Source organism: Tiliqua scincoides, chromosome 1 (genome assembly GCF_035046505.1).
Source record: "Tiliqua scincoides isolate rTilSci1 chromosome 1, rTilSci1.hap2, whole genome shotgun sequence".
Taxonomy (NCBI): Eukaryota; Metazoa; Chordata; class Lepidosauria; order Squamata; family Scincidae; genus Tiliqua; species Tiliqua scincoides.
The window spans coordinates 89,503,616-89,529,234 of NC_089821.1; the positions used below are offsets into that span (position 1 = coordinate 89,503,616).

Genomic DNA, 25,619 nt, shown 5'->3' on the forward strand with positions numbered 1-25,619 from the left:
ACACAGAATCGGCCAGACTGGAGATGACAAGGGTGAAATTAAGGAGACCTCACCTGCTTGTCATTCTAAAGCAGTGGTCTCTAAACTTTTTGGCCAGAGGGCCGCATCAAATGTCTTGGGCTCATTCATTCAACCTCTCTGGCCCTTAGAACACCCTCCAGATGCAACCAGAGCATAGTTCCAGTCATGTTCGGCAAAGTGGGCCAGGGGCTTTCAGGGGACAAAATGCTGGCCGTGGGCTGGATAGAGGCCCCCAGGTCAGGGTTTGGAGACCCCTGTTCTAAAGGGTTTTAAGGTGCCACCAATCAAGCCGTAATGGACCAAGCACAGATCCCTGAATTACAGCTGCACGTTATTTCAGGGGACAGCAATCATGGGAGTGTAGTAGGATGGGTTTCTGTCACACAACATGTTTTTATCTTTCGCATACTTATGCTCCTCCAGTCCAACTTTGAATATCAATTGGTCTGGGACTGTATCATTTCTGGCCATGTTAGATCAGCTTCTGATATAGCAGCACAGAAAAAAGTACTTCCATTCATGTGAAAATAAAATAAACATTGTTAAATAGCTCTCCCATCATACACAATAAAAAAATAATGTTGTTGCTATAACATACTTGTATACAAAAGAAATATCAAAATGTTCATGGACTTTTCCATTGAGGTGTCAGAAACAGTAATTGTATGTTTGCAAAGAAACTAAAGAAGGTGTAATATATAAAGTTGGTAGTGACAGAGATACAGTAAAGGAATGCCTTACTTTTCATGAAGAGTTCTTTTGAATAACTCCACACTCCAGATCAAGTGGGCCTCATGTTAGATAACTACAGTGCACACTAGAATCATAGCTGTTCATTTTACTTTAAGAGCACAATCCTAACAGGGTGCTTGGCCAGTGCAAGTCCTTTGCGCCAGCCTGGTAGGGTTGCAAATGTGCCATTAAGCACATTTGCGCCTACTCCTGAGTCAGCTGGGCTGCTGCAAGGATGCACAGGCCTGTGGAGGCTACATCCAGCATCTGCTGCACTGACAGAGGGTAAGTTCGCGCTGGCTGGATGCAAACGCTGGGTGGGTGGGTGGGTGGCGAACAGGCCCATGGGCGAGTGGCGGGTGGGGCCAGGACCTGGCACTTATACTGGATCCCAACTTTGTTCCCAGGCAGTGCTGGCATCCCTGGGCTGCTCGGATCTGCATCACCTGTGCACCTCTGGGGCACAGATCTGAGTGGACCCATTGGGACTGCTGCGGCTCTCCCAGGGGTAAGGGGAAGCATTTCCCCTTGCCCTGGGCTGAGCCACTTGCAACCCAAAACTCACGCTGGATATGTGGCAGGCCTGCCAGCTTCCCTGTTCCAGCACAAGTCAGGATTGCGCTGTAAGTATCCATGAGTGCAAAGAAAAGATTTTCTTGTGAAAATTGATTCTATATGTTGATAAAATACAAAAAAATGGACTAACACAGCCATCTACAATGATATAAAAATTGTATCATAGCATATTGCTATAGTTGGGGGGGAAAAGTGATATCTAGCTTTTGCACTTTGACTTTGACCTACTTGACTGTACTATAAAGAAAAAATATATTTCCTTCCCAAATGTAGGAAAGGAAAGCATTTGAAAAGTGTAACTTTTCTTTTTTCTTACTTTTGTCCACAGATGTCTTTGCGTACTTCCTGAGTAATATTGCAGTTCATAAAAAATAAACTCTGTAGAAAAGCATTTTTCACAGTCTCTGAAACACTTTACTATATAACAAACACTTTCAGAGTGATGTTTTGAGGATTGCTGGTTCTTGTCTATTGTCCCTTCGAAGCTTTTCTGGAGGAAAAAGTCAATGTATTGTTGGGGGTTCCTCCTCCCATTCCTCTTTATCTCAGTCTCTTGGGTAACCTGTCTTCCTTCATTTTTTTTTTTTAAACTAGAGCAGTTTAAAGTGTTCTTTGCTACTCAATTCATTCTCTTTCTGACAATGACTCCTCCTGCCCTTGACAGATATGCCACACTGACTTTATTTAAGCATAAAAAATATGTTCAGCATCAGATAATGGTACTGTAATTTCACTTTTAATGTCATCTTTAGTATCAGCTGGAACATTACATTTACCTGTCAACATTTGACATTTCAAAAGTTTTTGCTCCTCCTTCTAATCTTAATATCCCCACCCCTTCTGCCCCTGCTACTTCACCCACTATGTAAGGAGAAAACCAAAGTTTATTTGCATGTGTTATATTCCTAAATAAGGAGGAATATTATGGAGATTAGCTTAAAAATAGTCTCCAAGTGGGAAGGTTTGCAGATCTGGATATGCATGGTTCTTCTCAACAGGGCTGAAGGTAGGGTAAGGAAGGACTTCATTCATTAGCAGCCTTCACCGGTGTTTAATAAGCAGAAAAGAACATTTTTAAAGGAACTTGTTTAAAAGTAGGAAATTTCTGTCCTAGTCCTTCATAATAAAAGTGGTGCTGGTTTCGTCCTACAGAAGATATTCATTCTGACAATCTCAAAAGAAAGGATCTTATATTGATTAATATAGATAAAGGCAGCCCGCCTATCCGCAGATTCAGATCCTGCGGATTTCTTCATCTGTGGGTCCCCTGGACCGCACTGCAGGTTCTGCACCAATCATCTCTGGAAGCTTTCCAGAACCTGCAGAGGCCATGAGTGTCCGCCCATGGGCTATGTAAACACTTTTTACTATTTCACTATTCTATCTTAATCATATCCAGCTTAACTTGTATTACCTCACTTGGTTTACTAATAATGCTCACTTGGTTCACTCCTAATAATGCTGGAGTAGGAAGCTCAACAACAGTGGCAAAGAATGTCATTTTTCCTATCATGGTCCCTAGATCAATTGAGTTTGCAAGTGTTTTTAAAAGCAGCAATTCATACTGTACTACTGTTGAAGCTAACAGCACAATTCTGTTAGCAAGAATTCCCTCCCAGCAAGGGAGGGCACCAGGATGAGGTCTCTTGTTATCTGGTGTGCTCCCTGGGGCATTTGGTGGGCCGCTGTGAGATACAGGAAGCTGGACTAGATGGGCCTATGGCCTGACCCAGTGGGGCTGTTCTTATGTTCTTAACTACAATTCCCAGGAAGCCTTGCAGGTCTCTTGTTATCTGGTGTGCTCCCTGGGCATTTGGTGGGCCGCTGTGAGATACAGGAAGCTGGACTAGATGGGCCTATGGCCTGATCCAGTGGGGCTGTTCTTATGTTCTTATGTTTATTCTGTGCATGCCTACTCAGGTGTCCCATTGTATTCAATACTCCCAAGAAAGTGCATTTAGGATTGTAGCCTAATTCTAGGAAGCACAGTCAGTACTGTTGCAATAGATATATGTGCTTTTTAGTGTGCCTGCTGTAGGGGCTGGAAGAAATGCCCACAGCAAGCCTTATTTCCCCTCTTCCCCATGGCTACAGCAATTCTGGAGTTTTTTTTAAAAGTTAGTTTATATATCACATCTATATCCTAGCCTTCTCTGATGTTAAGAAAAGTTTAGAAACTACGGAAAAAACAAAAATCTTTCTCTCCCTCCTTGCAAAGAGACAATGAAAGTCTTCCTATTAAAGGTTTGCTGCTTTCTCACTCACTAATACAATGCTAGCAGACCAGAATAATCTCAGCTAGAATCTTGACTCTGGCAGACTTTGATCATGCTCATCCTTGGGTTCAGCACTGCAGCTGTATGTTCCGGAAAGGGATTAGGGCTTCAGATAGCCATCCGCGTCTCTGATTATTAGAGCATGCTATGCTTCCTTTGCAAATAACGTGGGTGGTTGACAAAGCTGAAGCTATTGCTGGAGTCACTCAGATGAAAATGTCTAAAGCCAGGCTTGCTTGCTTGCTTGAAGGAGGTTTTTGTCACAAAGCAGTTGCATTAATTAAAGCTGGCAAATCAAAAGACTGTTACAGTTATAGGCACCCTGGAGGAGCCGAAGCAAGCCATTTCCTCTGCCCTTATCTCACTATTTCACCTCATGATGACTTGGCCTTCCTGCAGACATTCTTTCTCCTGACCTAAAGTGATTTCAAACTTATCAGTGTTCAACAACAAGGAAGACCGCTGGAACAACTTGACATCTGTTTCCATACTGCTAGAGATCATGCTCTCACCCTTGAACTGAGGACAATGTTGACATGCACTGAGATTCAAATGATTGTCAGACCTGACTGTAATCGGTATTCTGTAGAGCTCCAGTGAGCAGCTACAGAGATGCAATCTCTGGACAGCAAGCCCCTCAATGCACATGAACTCACTGACATTTATCCTTGAGGCTAGCTCAGCCGTTTGCATCTGCTTTTTGCCCATTTGGCGCATTGTACTGAACTAGTCTAAACCTAAGTGGAAATCATAAGGCAGGAGAAAGACTTCCAAAGTCCTCTAGATTCAGAACATCACTAGGCGCAAACAACCAAACTTGATTCACTGATCAGGATGGCTGCAGATCTACAGAATGTTCAAAATTCAGCCGTATGGAGCGGCCCTGAGCTAATAACAAGCCAACACTTAATTCCCACTTAAGCCTTCAGGTAGAATATTTTATGTGACACCTTTGTGGAGAAGCATACTAGGTTTCACAGTCTGAAGGTATGGATATCACCCATTCAGAGTACAATTTTCATCTTGGGCGATATGTGTGAGCATTACTGTGGTACAAGATGATGGAGGCAAGAAGTTTGTGAAAACATGACTTCTCACAGATATTTCCTTTGTGTGTCAAGAGAGAGAAAAGGTAGGAAGCGGAGCCAAACACGAGACTGATTATTTTTGAACTGACAATGGAGAGATGCTCATGACCAAAAATAAATCAAAAGAAAGTACAGAGTAGCAGAAACTGAAACAAATGCAAAATAATGGGTGTGAGGTTAGTGAGGCATGAACCAAAAGGGTACAATTTTGTTTCTTCCTTTTTTAAAAAGAGAATTTGAAAGGGATAAAGGAAAAAAAGTGTTTGCATGCACACAGCTTATTTCAAATATTATCTATTATCTATTGAGCACTGCCGTGGGAGTTGTACAATTAATTTCCACTTCTGCCAGTCTCTCTCTCTCTCTCTCTCTCTCTCTCTCTCTCTCTCTCTCGCTCTCGCTCTCGCTCTCTCTCTCTCCCCCCTCATTCTCCAATTATAAAATGGGGAAAATGGTGTCCTACTTCATAAGATTCTTGTTTTGGGCAAACAAAGCAAAGCATTATTAAAACTGAAAGTATTATATGAACAAATATAGTTTCTGTTTCAATTGATGCTACTGAATCTTTTCAAACTATCTTAAAGGGGAGCCATAGGTAGGTAAAGCTACCTGTTTGGCATTTAGAAGGTCCAAGTCTCTGCAAGTAGGGCAGTGAAAAGACCCATCTGAAATTCTGGGAGCCACTGCCAATCAGTGCAGATAATACTGGGTTAGATGGCCCAATGGTCTGACAGCCCAATCCTATCCACACTTCCTGGGAGCAAGCCCCATCGAATCTAATGGGACTTACTTCTGAGTAGACATGCATAGGATTGGGCTGTGAGTCAGTATAAGGTAGCTTCCTGTGTTCCTGTTGAATGAGAACCACAGAACTCAAAAGCTAGTGTGGGGCACTGCACAGAACATATAGAAGGGTTGGAATCTTCAGTCATGAAGTGCACTAGATTAATCATTAAGACTACCTCACAGAGTTGCTGTGAAGAAAAAAAATGGGAGAATCATACCATGTTCACAGGTTAAGGAAAAAATGCAAAAAAAAAAAAAAAATAGAAACAAAAGGATTTGCATGCATCTCCTCTTGGGGGACATAGTTCAATAGTATAGTACATGCTCTGCATGCCTGGTTTAATCCTAGATGTCTCCAGTTAAAGGTCCTCAGGTTAGGAAAGAGTTCTCTCTGAAACCTTGAAAAATGTCTACCAAAGAGAAAAGTCAATGGCCCATCTAATCTGGAATTTCTGTCACTGCCTAGGGAGACTGATGATCTGATTCAGCCTAACATTCCTTATATCTCTTCTTAAATTCTGTGGACATGATCCTAAAACATCAGTAGATGTACTCTAACCTATTGAAGGCATACATCCTTTTAGTATTATAACCTATCAAGAGTGTCTGGAGATCAAGAAATGTGAGAATAAGATTGTTTGAAAACCACTGAAGAAATCTCTCTCTCTCTCTCTCTCTCTCTCTCTCTCTCTCTCTGAGAACAGTGTATAATATTGAGAGATGGCAGAAATAAAGACAGTACGGAATACACTGCAGAGGAGCTAAATGAAAGAACCAGCAATGAAGGGTCAGGAAGACTAAAGAATGGACCAGAAATGTGCCATATTTCTCAAGGATATTTGGTTTTAATCATATTTAAGATGGTTGCATTTTTAGATTACTGCTACATAACAAGAATTGAGTATCACGTCGGTTGACTTCCTGGCTAGCAGTCCAAGTATAAAAGTAGAAATGAAGAGGCCATTAAGAATGAATTAGCATCTTACTCTTTCCAGGCTGTGAGTTTTAAAAACTGGGCAATCACAGGAAGGATATTAACAAGATCGTGTCTGCTCAGATAATTCATCTCTTGATAGGCAGCAGTTATATTTTCTAAGGACACAAAGGCAGCAACTTTCAGAAGCACTCAGCTTACAAAAACAGTACCTAGGCTTGTAGCTAATAAGAAGGTATCGATAACATGACAATTACAACACTGAAATGGAAATAGCACTGAAATGTATTATTACAGGCCTGTAATAACAATTATTCTGATACACTACAAAAACGTAAAAATAGCTTTTAACAGTGGTAGAATTTGCAATGCTATGAAAGTGCACAAAAGTGATGTCACAACCTCTGCACACACCAGTAGAAACAATTTGGCCTCTATATAAACACTAATTTCAAAGGGCAACCTTCATTGAAATGATGCCACATTAGTTAAAAATTATCTCTCTGGAAGAACAATCAAGGAACTAAAGAATACAGTTGATATAGTTGTTAGGTCACCAGCTCAATTAATATCTCTGATGTATCGTCCTTGCTGCTACCTTACCTGCTCCAGTCGACAATCTGCAGCCTGCCAAGGGTTGGAGGATAAGGGGCTTCCCAGCTGCCAGGCTGTCACTAGCAGGCAACAGAACAGCAGCAAGGCCAGGCCAATGGCAAACAAGATCCATCAGTTTATTGTGACCATAGGGTTAGGCCGTTTGCTTTCGAAGTCAGTTAACATATAAGATGTGTTTAGGTCAATGATTGGCAGCATATGCTAGAGCAGTGATTTTCAGCCTTTTTCATCTCATGGCACACTGACATGGCACTAAAATTGTCAAGCCACACCATCGGTTTTTTGACTATTGACAACGCACACCACACTGACAACTCACATCCCCCCAGTACATAAGAATATAAGAACGGCCCCACGGGATCAGGCCATAGGCCCATCTAGTTCAGCTTCCTGTGTCTCACAGTGGCCCACCAAATGCCCCAGGGAGCACACCAGATAACAAGAAACCTGCATCCTGGTGCCCTGCCTTGCACTGGCATTCTGACATAGCCCATTTCTAAAATCAGGAGGCTCCACATACACGTCATGGCTTGCAACCTGTGATGGACTTTTCCTCCAGAAGCTTGTCCAATCCCCCTTTAAAGGCATCCAGGCCAGACGCCATCACCACATCCTGTGGCAAGGAGTTCCACAGACCAACCACATGCTAAGTAATATTTTCTTTTGTCTGTCCTAACTCTCCCAACACTCAATTTTAGTGGATGTCCCCTGGTTCTGGTGTTATGTGAGAGTGTAAAGAGCATCTCTCTATCCACTTTATCCTTCCCATGCATAATTTTGTATGTCTCAATCATGTCCCCCCCTCAGGTGTCTCTTTTCTAGGCTGATGAGCCCCAAACACCGTAGCCTTTCCTCATAAGGAAGGTGCCCCAGCCCAGTAATCATCTTAGTCATTCTCCTTTGCACCTTTTCCATTTCCACTATATCCTTTTTGAGATGTGGCGACCAGAACTGGACACAATACTCCAGGTGTGGCCTTACCATTGATTTGTACAACAGCATTATAATATTAGCTGTTTTGTTCTCAGTACCTTTTCTAATGATCCCAAGCATAGAATTGGCCTTTTTTACTGCCGCTGCATATTAGGTCGACACTTTCATCGACTTGTCCACTCACTAGCTCTACTAACAAATGATCTTCCCTCAAATTCCTATAACACACCTGAAGACCATCCACAGCACACCAGTGTGTCACAGCACAGTGGTTGAAGATGGCTGCAATAGAGAGTGGGTCATATGAGTGACCCTCTTTTATCTCAGTGGGTGGCAATATTGAAATTGGGCATGTGCATCCCTACTGCAGGGCTTATCTATGGGCTGTTTCACCTTCCTTTTATTCACATATCTCGGTCCAGCAGTGTCACAAAAAATATGTCATAATTTAGTGTCAGTTTACTGAAATTCTCTTTTCCTAGCCCTCTTTACTTTCTCCCTTTCAGACAACGTAATATCTATTGATGCTGATGATGCACATTTTAAGAAAATGAATATGGAATTGGAAGTAGATTTGTTGTTGTTTAGTCTGGAAAGAAAGAAAGAAAGAAAGAAAGAAAGAAAGAAAGAAAGAAAGAAAGAAAGAAAGAAGAGTCTTTCTAGACTGTTCAGAACTGACCCTTTTAAAATGAATTAATTTGGAATTGATTCAGGGCCCAATCCTATCCAGCCCCTGTGCAGCTGCAGTGCAGGGAGGGAACAAATGTTCCTTTACCTTGTGGAGGCCCAATTGAGAACCAAGTCTAAACAAACACTGTCATTCATCTCCTACCAACCCATATTGTCAACCTACTTCCAAATCATATGCACAACCTCCTCTTGCAGGGGCATGGCCACATCTTGTGGGAGAATGCTACTCAGTGTGCCATAGGCCTTCTGTTCATATTAAGATGAGGTTGAAAGAATGTGAGAAGGGCTAAGAGAAACACTTTGGGATCCACATCAACAATATTGAGTGGTCCCTTGATACACTGGGCCATTGCTTCTTGCTACATGTCTTTGGGCCAAATTCTATCCAACTTTCCAGCACCAGTGCAGCCGCAATGCAGCCATGAGATAAGAGAACAAATATTTCCATACCTTGAGAAGGCCTCTGTGACTGTCCCACCACCACAGGATACAGCGCACTCCTCATTGGCATGGCTGCACTGGCACTAGCCAATTGGATAGGATTGGGCCCTTTGCCTCCACGGCTCCATATGGAAGCTTGGCACCCCAAGCTCTTTGGCACAGTCAGGGATACCAAGGGACCCAGCAGATGCAGTGACCAAGACTGATGTTTGCTGGGTCCCTCCAGCCCATTCTGTGGTTTCAAATGAAGTCTTATTTTCTGGCACCCCTCGCTGTAACGGCTACAGTTCAAAAGGTTGTTTGCCTCTAGAGAACTGGAAGTTGGTGGCTTAGCTCTTTCCCCTTGCTTAGGTCTTGCAGGACTCCTTTGCTCTCCCCTCTTGGAATGCCCCTCCCAGTCTTGTTCTCCACCTCCTCTGCTTTTCCCTGCCCTTTCCCAACTTCTGGATCCTTCAGCTTTCTTCTTCCACATGTTCATCTTTTCTTCTCCCCCTCCTCTTTCCCCTGTTTTACTATGGTCCTCCTCTTTGTCTTTCACAATCTCTTTCCCCTTCTTCCACTCTTCTTCCTTTTCCTGTCTTTTCCCATTTTCCTTCACTGTCTCCCGCTTCTTCTTCCTCTTCCTCCCCTCCTCAACATTAGCCCTTTTTAAAGACTGGTACCATCCAACAAGCCCCATTGGCTCTAGGTAACATAACCAGGCATCATAACCAGGAACCACTGCTCATTGCAATGGCTCCTAGAAATCCTGCAGTGGCTGGCAGCATGGCCACACCCCCTCTTGCTAAAACCATTCTTGTGCAGGGGGAGATGACATAGACAGCTGTTGGCAGCAGAGGCCATAGACTTAAGCATGTCTGTTAGTGGAAACTCCTATGAGAATGTGTGGGAGCAGCTACTGATAGAATATGCTTAAGCTTACTACTGGTTTTGCCCCTTACAGGGGTAAGCTTAGGAAAGAATTTACAGTGAAAATGAGGAGGGAGGGCAGCACACATTGATGGTACTCATTTCTGGATCAAATTTGAAGGATCTGGACCCTGCAGAGAAGGGATTGAGAAGAATTAATCCTTATCTTAGCCTTTACAAGTCCCTCAGCAAAATGAACTGTTTGACCGTGGGGAAACAGATACTATGTAGTCACAAAAAAGAGTGAAGCATTAGTTTACAGCTACTCAGGAAGGAGTAAAGTATGACCTTCTCTTATGAATGCCCAATAATAAAATTTTACCCCTCTAGGTTAACTGTCTTAAAATAATTTTCTGGGCTTTCAATGAGAATCTAAAAAGAATAGGAGGAAATAATAAGATACATTTGCAGATACATGCTATACATATTTTTGCCTGTCTCTTCCTGACAGAAAGTAGTGAACTAAACCTAAATATCCAGGGGCCAGGCAATATAGATGAGGCAACTAAGCACTGCCCATTGCTAAAGAATCCTAGATATCTTATAAATTCAGGTGTGCGCCACTTAAGGATGGGAATGCCTTCTCCAATCCCTCTTGTTATGTGATTAGGGGCACAATCCTAACCAGGTCTACTCAGAAGTAAGTCCTATTTTGTTCAGTGGGGTTAGGATTGCAGCCTAGGTCATGTAGGTCACATTCAGCTCAATCTAGTGCCTTTGTTTTGTAAACAGACACTCCCTGCCAGATACTAGCTGGCTGCATGGACTACTGGAGAAGGACTGCCTCTTCTTTGCATCAATAACCTCTTTGTTGTGTAAACAGACACTGCTGCAGGCTATGGGAGACTGCCTCATTAAAAGCCTTTTTGTTGTGCTTTGACCACCATCCTATATGTGGTCCATTGTTAAGCAACACACACCTGCATCTGAAAGTGGCCAAGCTGTGAACATGTCATTGCACCATATGCATAGGAAACCTAAGGTGCAGGAATTCCTACATTATCTCAGTGACATTGGAGCTGCTGTAACATCACTACTTTCCACACTGCCAGGGTAACTTGAGGAGCCCAAGCTGCTCTGGTTCCTCCCCACAATTAGCATTACCTAGCTTCCAAAAAGATGAGGCTGAAACATTTGGTCTCTGCAACATAGATTAGGGTTTCTCCTATTAAGCAGTGTGGGAATAAATGGTACCGCAGTGGGTCCCGTACCCACTTTGGTAATATACGAAGCAATTAAAAGAGGAGCCAATACCTGTTGGGGAGATAGCCAGCAACTACCTCAGGGAACTCTAGGCTTACGCTTTGTCAGTAAGATGGTGCCAGAGATCAGATACTGAACTATGGACCAATCACATGGAAGCAGTTCATATTATGTTCTTATAGATCTGAATAGTTAGTAATGATTGCATTTTCTGCAGTATCCAAGCGGGAATCCCTGCAATGGCAGAAACCCAAACCAGTGTTCTTCTTAATTTTGAAGAAGATATTGCCTGAACTAAAGTCTTTTAGCAAGAAGGATAAGCTACCTGAGTATAACGGTACTTATGTACAAAGAAAAAAAGACTGCAATTCTAAGCCACTAGCAGTATGTAAGCCATATTCAGACTACCAGGATATAAAAGCAAGCTTGCCTTCTAGACTCATTACAGAGAAAGTAACATTAGATTTGTGTTTATATAAAAGTCCCTTCAAGGTCTCATTTTTACATGCTGAGTTTTCCTAACCCAAATTATATACACCAAGATAGGGCTTTTTACGGAGAGCTGGCAGCTGTCCAACATCTTCAAACAGAAAACGAAGAACAGGAGATGCTTAACTGCATCTTAATTTCTACCCAACATCATAACAGGATATTTTCTGTCCTCTACTCAGTGAATTCAGGATGAGGGATTTAGTATGTAAATCCTCACCTTCTACAGGTGCTAGGAGCTTTCAACTAAGATACTTTCACTACTTCATTTTTTAAAATATATTTTTGTTCCTCTGTAGTTCTCCTTTGTTCTTCAGCTCGTTTTTCTACAAATAGATTTCCTTTGTTTTTGGATATATCTGTTTTTTGTTTCTTTGCAAGTTCAAACACTTCTACTATGATCTTTTCTCCTTGTTATTTTCCTCTCGTCATCTTCTCTATACTCTTTAAGAAAACTATACCTTGCACAGAAAACAATTCTTTAAAAATTATTAGCTGTTTCTCATTTCTGCCCTCTGTGTTATAATATTCACATAACAAGAAAATGTATGATACTGATGGACTATGCATATTACCTCTATTATTTAAAAAAAAATTCTATTACCCCGAACTCCTTGTTAACCAAACATACAAGGCCCACGTTCATTCCTATGAATGCAACACAATGTGAATGCTCAGTGAAATTTATCCAAGCTTCTGATTACTGAAATTGTTTGGATGTTCCCCAGGCAAATTCAATAAAAGAGATTGCATCTTCTTGCAGTGTGAGTGAATAGTTCAAATGGGATCACATGTCGGCACCACACTGTACAATAAATTTTGTTGAATGCTTTTTACAGAGTACTTTCCCCAATTTTGTTAACACTGATATTATCCATTCTTGTTCAGGGACACACGCTAAGAGAAATGCACTCAGGGCATGTAGGGGGTATAAAGAGTCCAAACTAAGTTGGAGACATTTCTAGTCTTACCCAAGTCAAAGTAGCATAGGAGTTCCACATACCCACACATGCGCACACACACACACAGGTTTCTTAAAACAAAATGCTCTTTTGCATTCAAACTCAAACTCTCTAGCAATATTTCCTATTCTCAAAACCTAAGAACACGCACTGCAAAGAAACTCACTTAGAATCAGTGGCATCACTAGGATTCGCGTCACCCGGTGCAGGAGGCCTGTGCATCACCCCACGTAGTGGGGGGGGCAATGCCCCAGGTGGGTGTGGTGATGTACCGTCGCCCTGCCCCCATTGGTTTTTTGGCTGTACCTTTTGTTAGTACACAGATATTTCAATGTGGCTTGTTTCATTGCATTCTGCATGAAATTACGCATTGATTGATATATAACAAGATGGTCTTATTCCTCCAAATTCTGATTTTAGTGATTTTGAAAAATTGTAGAGTCTCTCTCTCTCACACACACCCCATGTCAACTTACTAACACCTTATTGCAGCAGTTCTCAAACTTTTAGCACCAGGACCCACTTTTTAGAATTACAATCTGTCCAGGACCCATTGGAAGTGATGTCATGGCCAGAAGTGACATCATCAAGCAAATTAAAATGAATAATTATAAATAATTAAATTAAAATAAAATAACTAAGTAAGGGGGAGCCAGTCCTGTTCCACCAAGTGAATCTACTCTGAAGTAAGTCCTGTTGTGGTCAATGGGGCTTACTCTCAGGGAAGTGTGGGCAGGATTGCAGCCTGTGAGCCCAAGCCTATGCATGTCTACTCTGAAGTAAATCCCATAGTGGTCAATGGGGCTTACTCTCAGGGAAGTGTGGGTAGGATTGCAGCTTGTGAGCTCAAGCCTATGCATGTCTACTCAGAAGTAAGTCCCATAGTGGTCAATGGAGCTTACTCTGTAGTCTGCATGCAGTAACAACCCCCCAAAAAGAATCAGTGAGATCTTCAGCTCTCCCAGTGCCCAGTTTAAAGTTCTTCTATTTCAGGCATATCCATATAAAGACCCACCTGGCTTTACAAAATAGTAAACTTTCCCCTTACCATTCAAGCCTCTTTTATGTTCTTTTCAGGGGGGGGGGAGGCTGCCTTCTGGAGCAGCTCCACCGGATCAGGACCCTTCTGGTGTCCTCACATTCCCCTTTGCCTGGCCTGACCACCAGCCAAGGCACGTTGGCCTACTCGCGAGTAAACGCAACTGTGAGGCTGCTTTGCTTTCCATAGGGCTCCATAGACTGGGAGGGAGGCAGCTGGGAGGGAGGAACCCCCTTCTCCGGTGTTTTTGGGGGCTGCACTCATTGGATGAGGACCATTCTGATGTCCTTGGAGCCTCTCAGCCTGCCTTGACTAAGGCAAGTCCGCCTACTCGTGGGTAAGCATGGCCATGTGACTGTTTCGGGCTCAGACTGGCGGCTGGGAGGGGGGAGCTTCTCCGATGATTTTTGGGGTGCTGCATTCATTGGATCGGGACCATTGTGGTGTCGTTGGATTCCTCTCAGCCTGCCTTTTCTGAAGGACTATGGCAAGTACACCAACTCATGGTGTAAACACGTAATATGGCTCACTTTCACTTTCCATAGGGCTCCATGCATTTTTCCTTTCGTTTTTTGGCCATAACTTTTGAACGAAAGGAGCTAATTCGGTTTTTTGCACAGCACTCCGCTGGTCATTCCACATCCAACGGTGCATGGCATGACGTGGTAGCTCCTAACCCCGTGATGTTAGTGCGTCTTCCTCCCAGGGCGTGTCACCCCCCCAGCACATCACCTGGTGCAGCCCGCGCCCCCCCTAGTGGCGCCAGTGATTTGAATTCAACTGGTCTTTAACATTGCAGTTATTCCACTTTTTGTACCCAAAGAGGTGTATTCCTGTGTATTCCTAAGCAACGTTAAAATCAATGAGACATATTAGTCAAGACCAATTTAAATCTTATGAATTTGAATGGAATCTAATAATGGCTAGTGGCCCAATCCTATGGGCCTTTGACAACAGCAGTACTACATAAGAACATAAGAAGAGTCCCGCTGGATCAGGCCAAAGGCCCATCTAGTCCAGCTTCCTGTATCTCACAGTGGCCCACCAAATGCCCCAGGGAGCAAACAAGACAACAAGCACAACCTGCATCCTGGTGCCCTCCCCTGCATCTGGCAATCAGTGTCAGGGCTGGCAGGGAAGCAGTTTGTGGGCAGGGAGGGGAATGGAAGGGGGAATAACCAAGCAGGGGAGAAGGTGGAACTATATGTTGTGTCATGAGTGGAAGAGGGCATGACTGCATGCTATAATGTGGCGGGGAATAGGATTGATTAGTAACTCTCTCTGGATAATCCCATTAATTTCAATGAAATTTAGGCATGAATAAGTTTCTTGGAATAGAACTGTTGCACTAGAGACAGCCCTTTCCCAGGGCTTGGTCAATCAGTTAAACTCACGCCAGGTCCAAACTCTGTGTTTTGAATGGATTGTTCATAGGTAGGTGCATGTAGATATAGAGGTGCAAGCATGAAAAAGAGTTGGGAAGTGCAGGAATCTGTCTTGAAAACTTAATTGCACATGAGGAACAACAGCTGAAACAAAGGGAAACCAATGACAGACATTCCTTTTTTTTTTCTTTCTAAATAAAATGGGAAGCACATTTTATTGAACTCAAGAGTAAGATCAAAAACTTGTGAATACGGAATGCCTTGAATATTCTGGCCCCTTGTTCTAATTTAAATTCAACATTCCTAAACAAAACTTAATTGATGACCCCAGTTATGCCATACTGGGGCAGGAGGTCTGGTCTAGAGGGTTGAGCCTCCCTTTGCCTGAAGATAACATCCGAAGGTCGCCAGTTTGAGGCCACCGGCACCGTGCGATCTTGAAGCAGCTAACAAGCTGAGCCGAGTTATTCCATCTGCTCTGAGTATGGGACGATGGAGGCCAGATCAGAACGAAACATCTGAATTGTTGTAGCTCTTGAAAGATAGAGCCTTCTTTCAATTGTAAAAATCCCTACGGGGATTTAAATTAGCCTGCCTATGTAAACCGCCTTGAATAAATTCTGAGGAGAAATCTGAGGACCTAGAAAGGTGGTATATAAATACCTTTATTATTATTATTATTATTATTATTATTATTATTATTATTATTATTATTATTATTATTATTATTATTATACTATTCAGTATATTTAAAAAATATATATAAAATATAAAACTATGTCCACTACATTGTGGAAATATATGGGGAAAACAGCACAAACTTAGGAAAACTTATTTTAAGGAATACACAGAGGAACTCTAAACTGAAGCCTTGATATAATGCAGTGGTATCCAAACTTTTTAGCACTGGGACCCACATTTTAAAATGACACTTTATCTTGCTTTATGAGACTTTAAAAAATTGTTTCAACTTACCAGCTGCTCAAGCCTCTGTTTTCATCCTTTCTATTACTGTGCATGTGTGTGCATTGAGGGGTGCCTTCTGGAGCGTTTGTTGAACTCCATTTTCATTGGACTGGGACTATTCTGGTGGCCTTGTGTTCCCCTTTGCCTGGCAGATAGGAGCTGAGGCACATTTGCCTACTCATGAGAAAATGCAGACATATGGCTCAGTTTCACTTTCTGTAGGGCTCAATACATTTTCCTTACCAGCTTGGAAGGAGGAGACTTCCTTCTTAAGTGTTTTGGGGGGGTCTGCATTCATCGGATCAGGACCATTCTAGTGGTGCTGCATTCTTCTCAGCCTGCCCTTCAAATTGGATGGAGGCACATTTGTCTACTCCTGAGTAAATGTTTCACAGTCCATATGACTCAAATATATTCTCCTTGTTTGCTATCAGTTTGTCATTTTTATGATCCACTAACAATAAGGTCACAACCTATTGGTGGGTCCTGATCCACAGTTTGGGAAACACTGCTGTAATGAATTCAAATCATAAACTATGCCCATAGTTTTTGCATTTGATAACCTAACAGCACAATCCTATGCATGCCTACTTAAAGGTCCCACTGAGTTCAACAGGAATTATTCCCAGGTAAGTGTGTATAGGATTGCACTGGTAGATATTTTGTGAACCATTTCAGAAGTCCATTTTCCAATCACTTCCATTGACTAGAGCTTCTGTTGCAAACCCTGTTTGCCTTGCTATTAGTGAATTGTAGAGCCACAATAGCACTTCCTGAGTTCCTTGGCATCTTCATTATAAGGCCTTCAGCTCTTTTTAAAGCTTTCTTTAGTATGGGTATTTTGTTTTCTTCCATAACTGTAATTACATGCAATTTGTAATTGCACCATAACCTGTAATTACAGGAACTAGATTTCTAGTGGGGAAATGTTGTAAGAACTCACATCATAGTCATGGAGAGACTTAAATGTACATAATGTACAAGTGGAAAGGGCTAAATTTAATTAATATTTTACCTATTTTGTAGTAAAGCAACAAGGTATAATACATAAGTATTTCTGAAACCAAATGATCTGTTCTGGATTTGCAATAATTATAATGCAGTGAACTGGACACATAAAAAGGTTTTACAGTATTTCTTCTTTTCTTAATACTTCCAATGATATTACAAAAGTTCATTTTAGTTCTTCATACTTCCACTTAACGCTTTCAAAATGTTTTATTCTTGTATGTATTTTTATCCCTCTTGTAAGGTCAAGGAAGGTTGCAACCAAATTGTTGCTAATGTTTTATACTACCTAGCATTTTATATTTCACAATGAAGCAACATCAGAAATGGTCATGTTACTAAGGCTATAAGAGATACAAACTTTTCTTTTATCTGCGAACAACAAGGTTCATATTTCTCTTGCAACTACAATAATCATTATTCAATTTATTTTTGAAATTACCAGTCCCATGCAATATGATTGTAACCAAAATAGAATCACCAGCGCATGGACACACACGCAAACAATGGAGGTTTCTGAATACTCCTTTGGCTCCAGAAGTTTGCAGATTTGGAACAAAAAAAAGGGGGGGGGGACTGCATCATTGTGAATTTGGACAAGCTTATTTAATTGTGTGGGGGGATCAGTTCCCTCAAATGGCTCCCTCCCATGACTAGAAAACTGGCCCAAATTCACTCCAACATGAGAGGAGGAGTCAGCCTCACACAGCATGACTACACACCATCTTTGTGCGGTATTCGTCCAATCAAATGGAATAGTCTAAAATAGCCCTTTCTGCTTTTGTTTCCAATCTCGCCAGGTCTGTTCTTTTGTGGTTTTCCCCTGTTTTTAAATCTGCAATCCTCTTTTACAGCATTTCAGATTTGGGGGGGGAGGTGTAATTTCATTTAGTAATTTCATGAACACCATGGAAGTTTCAGGACATGCAATGAGCGCGTCCAATGGAGAGTGACACTGTTCTAGAAATGATGATTCTCCCTTTACTCTGTAGGTTTCCCTCTTGCTTTCAACCAGTTGTCCCAAATCTTGAGAAATACTCTACTTTGAAGCAATGCAGGCAATGCCCCTCTGCTATCTGCTGATTCCTTCTGTCTTGAGATCCCATCAAAGCTGATTCTGATATGCTAAACTGAGGCAGTAGCTTCCATGTGTGGAATGTACCACCTTAGTTTTTACTTGAAAAATTCCTTTTTTTTTAAAGCACTCAGCATCTGAAAATCATTGCTCAAGAGAAAAATATAGAATGTTAGAAAGAAGGCATGAAAATCAGATAGATTGAGGTATGTTTTTCATGTACATACCTCTTTGTAGATGATTTGATTTGAACTTTGAAATGCCAATTCCAAATCCATGTTCATCTACAAACTTCAACTTCTGCGTCAAAAGCTGGTGATAATAAACCTGAAGACTAGAATATTAATTTACAAACATACATACATACATACATACATACATACATACATACATACATACATACATACATAAAATGGGCAGTTCCCCATGTGACTAATGAGGCCCCACACTGGAATCATCTCTCAGTTTCTGTGGCTAAGAGAAGGTGGGAGAAATGGAAATGGTTCCATTGTAATCCTGGGGGCATCCACAGAAGTCGCATCTTCATTAACTTATGACCGCCCTGAAGGTACACATGAACTGTAGCTTCAAGGCAACTGAATGCTGGGTGTGGTTGCTGATCTCACATTCCAATCATCTCTTTGACAGGCAGTTTTGAGAGACTGAGAAGTTATTGTAGAATCCACACTTCTGTATAAATCTATGCCTATTTTATACTGTTCTACATAAACAATTTCTGAAAATAAGTTCTGAAAGAGATTTCCAAAAGTAATTTCAGCATTCTCGGATCTGATGTAGTTCTGCTTGTACATCTTAAGGGTATGCAAAAAAGAGAGAAAATGTATCTCTATCATATGGCAGTGATAGATAATAAGATGAATATGCCTAGTCTAGAAATCTCCTAATATGAGAATGTCCATGCATATTAAAACATAGATTTGTCCCTTTTGCCCTGCCTTGTAGACCCTAATCTATAAATAACGTAGACATGAGGGGCACAGCCATTTTCTAAGCAATATCAGTCATCTGTTCCTGGACATTTTCTATTGATTTTTCAACCTGAATTTTGTCCTGGGTTCTGGCTGCAATCTTGCACAACCTCTAATTTACACTTAATCAGACATCAATTTGAATTTAGGCAAATAATGAAGTTGTAATGCTATTCTTTATCTTAAGCTTGTTTGTACTCCAAAGATGTTAAGTTATTCACAGCCTAATCCTAAAGGGGTGGAAGGGAATAGCAGAATATGTGTTCCACTGGCACTGACTGCCATAAAGCATAAAAAAGAGGCTCTGGTAGCATGTGAATTAACATGCTAAAGCACTAGCAGGAAGGGTGGAGCCTTTCTGCATGTACCGGAGGAGCAAGAAGACCCTGCTGACGGAGGTAAGGTGGCGGGGATGAGGAATGGAGTCGTGGTAAAGCAGAATGGGGGCAACATTCTGGGGATAGGCAGATTGTGTCCAGGAATGGGGTGGGTTCGACAGTAGTGGCAGCTGCTGAATCCTAACCCCCTTCACAGACCCAATCCCATGGCACAAGTGTACAAGGACCTGAACCAACAATTTTGCCACCACAGGTCTGAGTAGACAACCATGGCTATATCACTCCTTTCCCCTTGTGTTGCTTATTTGCCTGGGCCTTTGGGTGAACATTGGTCTTATATTCCTGCTGCTGCTATTTTATCATTTTGTTGGCTGCTATTCTTATGATTTATTGTTTTCATTTAATGCAGGGGTGCCCAAACCCCGGCCCTGGGGCCACTTGCGGCCCTCAAGGCCTCTCAATGCGGCCCTGAGGGAGCCCCCAGTCTCCAATGAGCCTCTGGCCCTCCAGAGATTTGCGGAAGCCCATACTGGCCCAACGCAACTTCTTTCAGTGTGAGGGCGACTGTTTGACCTCTCGTGTGAGCTGTGGGATGAGGGCTCCCTCCACTGCTTGCTGTTTCATGTCTGTGATGCAGCAGAGGCAGCAAAGGAAAGGCCAGCCTTGCTTTGTGCAAGGCCTTTTATAGGCATTGAGCTATTGCAAGACCTTCATTCGTTCATTTAAGTTCATCTTTAATATATTCATTTATGTAAACTTATGTAAATTTCCCCCCTGCTCCCGACACAGTGTCAGAGAGCTGATGTGGCCCTCCTGCCAAAAACTTTGGACACCCCTGATTTAATGTATTTTTATTGTTTCTAAAAATTCTGTACATCACCCTGAGAAATGTATCTGAAATACAACTTAGAAGTTCCACATATTTACACAAATCTTCATTTCACTGAAGAGTTGTTTGCTAAGTCTTTTCATTCTTTTGAATACTTTTCTTTACATTTTGAAACACACTATGCTGATGGGAAAGGAAAATCTAAGTATGAAATTTAATCCAAACTGGATATGGCTTTCACCAATGTCATGTGAGTCTATTTTTAAAAATTACAATTTGAACAACAATAATAACAAAACAACCCCTTTTGTTCCTTTCTTAGAAGGACAGAAAAGGGTTGCATATACAAAAAGAAAAAAAAATGAAAAAAGGATAGAACAGAGACTGAAACAGTGGCTGTAAGCCATCAGATAGGCACACTTTGTGAACAGATAAGTTGAGTTTGACTTCATGGGAATCTTTTCAGCCAATATTAGCCTGATTCCTTGTTCCTTTAATTGCATGGATATTGGGCTCACTGGGTGGGAGAGATAACATCCACAGCAGCTAATTAGCTTGAGGCCTATGCAATTTTCAGCAACAAATGAATGACTTTGGGGCAGCTTTGTACATGAGCTCTTGACATTACAACCTATGTATTTTCTGTGTCCATAATATATTTGTATCAACATGTTTCTACCGAACAACACTGGCATCTGATTAATGTAGAAGCATACAGCATGCATCAAAGGGGAGCATGCATTCTGGATGAGGGCAAACAAGCTGAGATTAAATCCAGATAAGAAAGAGGTCCCCCTGGTGCAGAAATCCACGATGCGGGTACTGGACTATCGCCCTGCTCTGAATGGGGTTGCACTCCCCCTGAAAGAGCAGGTTTGCAGCTTGGGGGTTCTCCTGGACTCGCAGCTCCTCCTGGATGTCCAGGTGTCAGCTGTGGCCAGGGGTGCCTTTGCCCAGCTTCGGCTGGTGCGCCAGCTGCGGCCATACCTGTCTCAGGCGGATCTGGCCACGGTCGTCCATGCCATAGTGACTAGATTAGATTAGATTATTGTAATACGCTCTATGTGGGGCTGCCCCGAAGACGGTCCAGAAGCTACAGCTAGTGCAGAATGCGGCGGCTCGTGTAGTTGCTGGGGGTCGGCAGTTTGACTCTGTCACGCTGCTACTCTGGCGGCTGCACTGGCTGCCCATTCGTTTCCGGGCTGAATTCAAGGTGCTGGTTATGACCTTTAAAGCCCTAAATGGCTTGGGACCAGCGTATTTGAGAGACTGCCTTCTTCCGTATAATCCGGTCCATTCTCTAAGGTCATCTGAAGAGGCCCTGTTGGTTGTGCCGTCACTGAGAGTGGTGAAGGGAATGGCGGCCAGAAACAGGGCCTTTTCGGTGGTGGCACCTACACTATGGAATTCCCTCCCCTTTGAATTGAGAGCTGCTTCCTCATTATTAGCATTCTGGCGGGGCCTGAAGACTTTTTTATTCAGGAAAGCCTTCGAGGCACCATAAGGGCTGTTGCTATAAATTTGTCTTTTACTGCGTGCTATGTATTTTATCCATGTATTTTATCTTGTTTTAATTGTTTTAACTGTTTTGTATTTTTAATCTTTATCTGCTGCTTTGTATTTTTAACCTGTTAGCCGCCTTGGGTGCCCTTCGGGGAGAAAAGTGGAATATAAATAAATAAATAAATAAATAAATAAATAAATAAATAAATAAATAAATAAATCAGACTCTGCCATTTTTAACAATATATTACTTTTATGGTCACATTACTGGATTTAATAGAAATAATCATTTTCAGAGGAACAATAGTAAAATACCACTTTATGGTGAAGTTCTCCAAATACACAATAACAGTCACTTGCTGAAAGGGTAGCAGACCCATCTCAAATGCACCTAATACATGATACATGTAAAAGATGAGCCATTTGTGAGACTCAATGATCTCTTGTTACTAAAGGAGTTATTTAGACTTATGTAACTAATATTGTTTTAAATAAGCTGTTCCACAAAGAGGCACATTGTTCTCTTAGTCATGATTGGACACAATTCTTCTAGCAAAAATAATGATGTTGCCTTTTTGATAATTAACCATCTATTGATAAGGGTCTAATCACAGAATTAGACATCAGTGCATAAAGCTTCTAAGTACTGCATGTGTTTTTCAGCGATGCCTATGATCACTTGCTTTGTCCTGAAAAATGCTTTTTCCAACATTATCTGGGAAACTAACTAAAGCTGAAAACAGTGCTCTGTTGTCATTTAAAATTGCACAGTCAGTTTGTATTGATGAGACACATTTTCCCTTGCTGAAAGTGACAATTCTTTCTTGAACAAGACACATAAGCCTTTATCTAGCTAACAACAGATTTAACCCTGGAGAAACACCAGTTCTCAGTTGCAAAACAAAAAATGCCACACTGAATGATACAGGAAAATTAATTGCAAGTATAGATTTAATGTACAAAATGGCATTTTAAGCAGCACTAGAACAATTCTTGTCCTTTTCTGTTAAGTGTAGAACCAACAACATAAATGGCAATGATTATTCTCTAACTGCTTAAACTGAGGTTTGTATCTTTCAGCCATCCAGCAATTTACTTTTTTGAACTCACACAAACAACTGGCTCCTCACCATGTTGAAACCTTTGAAACATTACACTAGAACAGTGTTTCTCAAACTGTGGGTCAGGAACCACTAGGTGGGTCGCGAATTGATTTCAGGTGGGTCCCCATTCATTTCAATTTTTTATTTTTAATCTATTAGACTTGATGCTACCATGCCATGTGACTTCATTTGGAAAATGTTACAGCTCTGTACTTTTAACAGGCTACTCTGTATATGCTTTTAACAATGACAATACATGGGACTTATTCCTGGGTAAGTATTGGCAGAATTGCAGCCTAGGATTGTTAAAAATTTTCCTGCTTGATAACGTTACTTCCATTCACAATATCACTTCTGGTGGGTCTTGACAGATTCGCATTCTAAAATGTGAGCCCTGGAGCTAAAAGATTGAGAATCACTGCACTAGAAATGTGCAAGCTATTTTTTTTCTAAGGGTTTATCACGTGACATTAAGGTACCATTTAATGGCCTGCTTTACATGTGTCTTTGCTGAAAAATAGGACCTATTCCCCCTGATAGGCAAGCAATTTCATGGCAAAGAACCACATGATGAGTTTTTAAACATCACTTCTGTGTTGTGGGATGTACTCTGTGTAGTTGGGTTCTTACAGAATGCCATCAAATGTTGAAAATTCTTGCTGACTTTTGGGGCCTTATAATCTCTCATATTTGAACTGTATCTCTATGCATGCAGGTATAATACTAGCCCAGCAGTTGTAGAAGTCCACCCACCAACAAACACACCACATACAACCACACAATGCCAGAAAAGCAATGTGCCAACATAGCCCAGATGTTACTTAGATGTGGGATTAACTTCACCAGAGGCCTATAGCCTGCCTTCCTGCCTGCAGTGACCAATATGAGCCCACCTGATGCTCAACAACAGTCCTGGCCTCTTTGTGGCTCCTGTGACTTTGTAAACTCAATGGCAGTCATGACAGTCAACTGGTGTAACTGGATCTCACAGGCACCTGTTACTTAGCCACCGTAAAATACGTTGCAATGGCACAATACCCTGCTAGGAAAAGATGGATGACAACCCCACATGTGTTTTCCTTTCCAGTGTTGCTCTCCCACTGATACCATTCAATAAAAACTTTGACTGGACCACACTCCTTGTTACTTGTTAGCAGGTACCAAACTGTGTTAACAGATAGGATCCCTTCTTCCCATCCTAGTTGTTTCTTACCCCAGATGACATTGGGTGTGACTGCAGCGAGATGGGCCTCTCTGCTCTAAGGGTCTGCAGGGGCCACTTCTTCATGACTTCCTGGGCTCTAAGGAGGGGGTGCTCCTCAGCGCCCTGTTCTCAGCTGCCATAGTACATGGTGGGCAGTGGAAGGGGGACATGAAGAGTAGCATACTGGAAGCCACACAAACAGGGACCAGCAATGAAGAAAAAGGCATGGAGTTATTTTTCTGTGGCTAGCTGGGTAGGCCACTGCAGTTGACACCCTGTGTCATATGCCAGTCAAATGACTGGACCATGCAGTGCTTCCTCTATGGCCTCCCAGTCAGGTATGCCTTTTTGCAAGGATGCAAGTTGTTAAGCAGCAACTGTTACCCTGCACATGCCTGATCTCGTCTGATCTCAGAAGCTAAGCAGGGTCAGGCCTGGTTAGTACTTGGATGGGAGACCATCTGGGAATACTGGGTGCTGTAGGCTTATAACACAGTTTTTCGAGACTAAAGGTTGCCAACCAAGTTGTTAAATGAGGTACTCTTTGCCAATCTCCTACCATGACTGGGTGGTTTGTGGTGTGGGTTCTAGACCTGCCTCCCCTTCCTCTTTTGTCCCTGAATGGGATTTTCTCATCCATCATGCAAAAGGTGTCTTGGGGCCTTGGCTGTGCTCCATTGGCCAAGGACCATGCAATGCTGTACCATGGTATGGGATAGGTTTGGGCCAAGTCAGGTAGCTGAGAATATTAAATAGATGTTGGTCAATAAACAGTGAGCAAATAGAGCCCTATCATCTCAGTGTCTCTGAAGAACAGCAGAAATAGAGACCAGAACAGCTGAACTCACCACACTTTATAGTGTTTTGTTTCTTATTTACATTTCAACAAAAGACCATGCCCGTCCCTCATGGAACATAATTTAATATAATAATTAATGGAAATTACATTCATAGCATCTTGAAGTTATGTTAAAATAACATTAAATTGACAGTAATTATTTAAATTTTAAAACGTGTCTCTTATGCATGTCTCCTGTTTTTGGAAGGAGCATTTATGTTGTCAGCAGAACGCTATTTATTCACATTTTATTAATAATTTTTTTCTATTACAAGCAATTATGTTTAATTTAAAAACTATTAAGTAAGTTTCTTGAGGTTTTTGAAACCCTGAAAATTTTTTTAACTCTTGCTAACATTTATGCTACAATAGGGTAATAGTTAAATCTTAGCTCACGTAGCCTCGGCATGAGAGAGCAAGCAGGCCAAACAGACATTTACAAGGTGTGTACAAAACACACAGGGCCCAATCGTATCCAACTTTCCAGCAATGATGTGGTCATGCCAAAGGGACATGCATTGCATTCTGCAGTAGGGGAGCAGTCACAGAAGTCTCTTCAAGGTAAGGGAATATTTGTTCCCATCCATTGGAACTTCATTGCGGGTGCATCAGAACTGGAAAGTTGGATAGGATTAGGACATAGTGTGGCATTTATAGACTATGTAGCCCACTCATTTGCCCCTCCTT

The 25,619-nt window shown here is 41.8% G+C and overlaps 1 protein-coding gene and 1 pseudogene across 1 annotated transcript in view; one reads left to right on the forward strand and one right to left on the reverse strand.

The window, feature by feature from the left end:
* LRP1B (LDL receptor related protein 1B) overlaps positions 1-25,619 on the reverse strand; it is a 796,682-nt gene that overhangs the window by 653,627 nt on the left and 117,436 nt on the right. The window lies entirely within an intron of this gene.
* Positions 24,461-24,580, forward strand: LOC136637012 (5S ribosomal RNA; annotated as a pseudogene).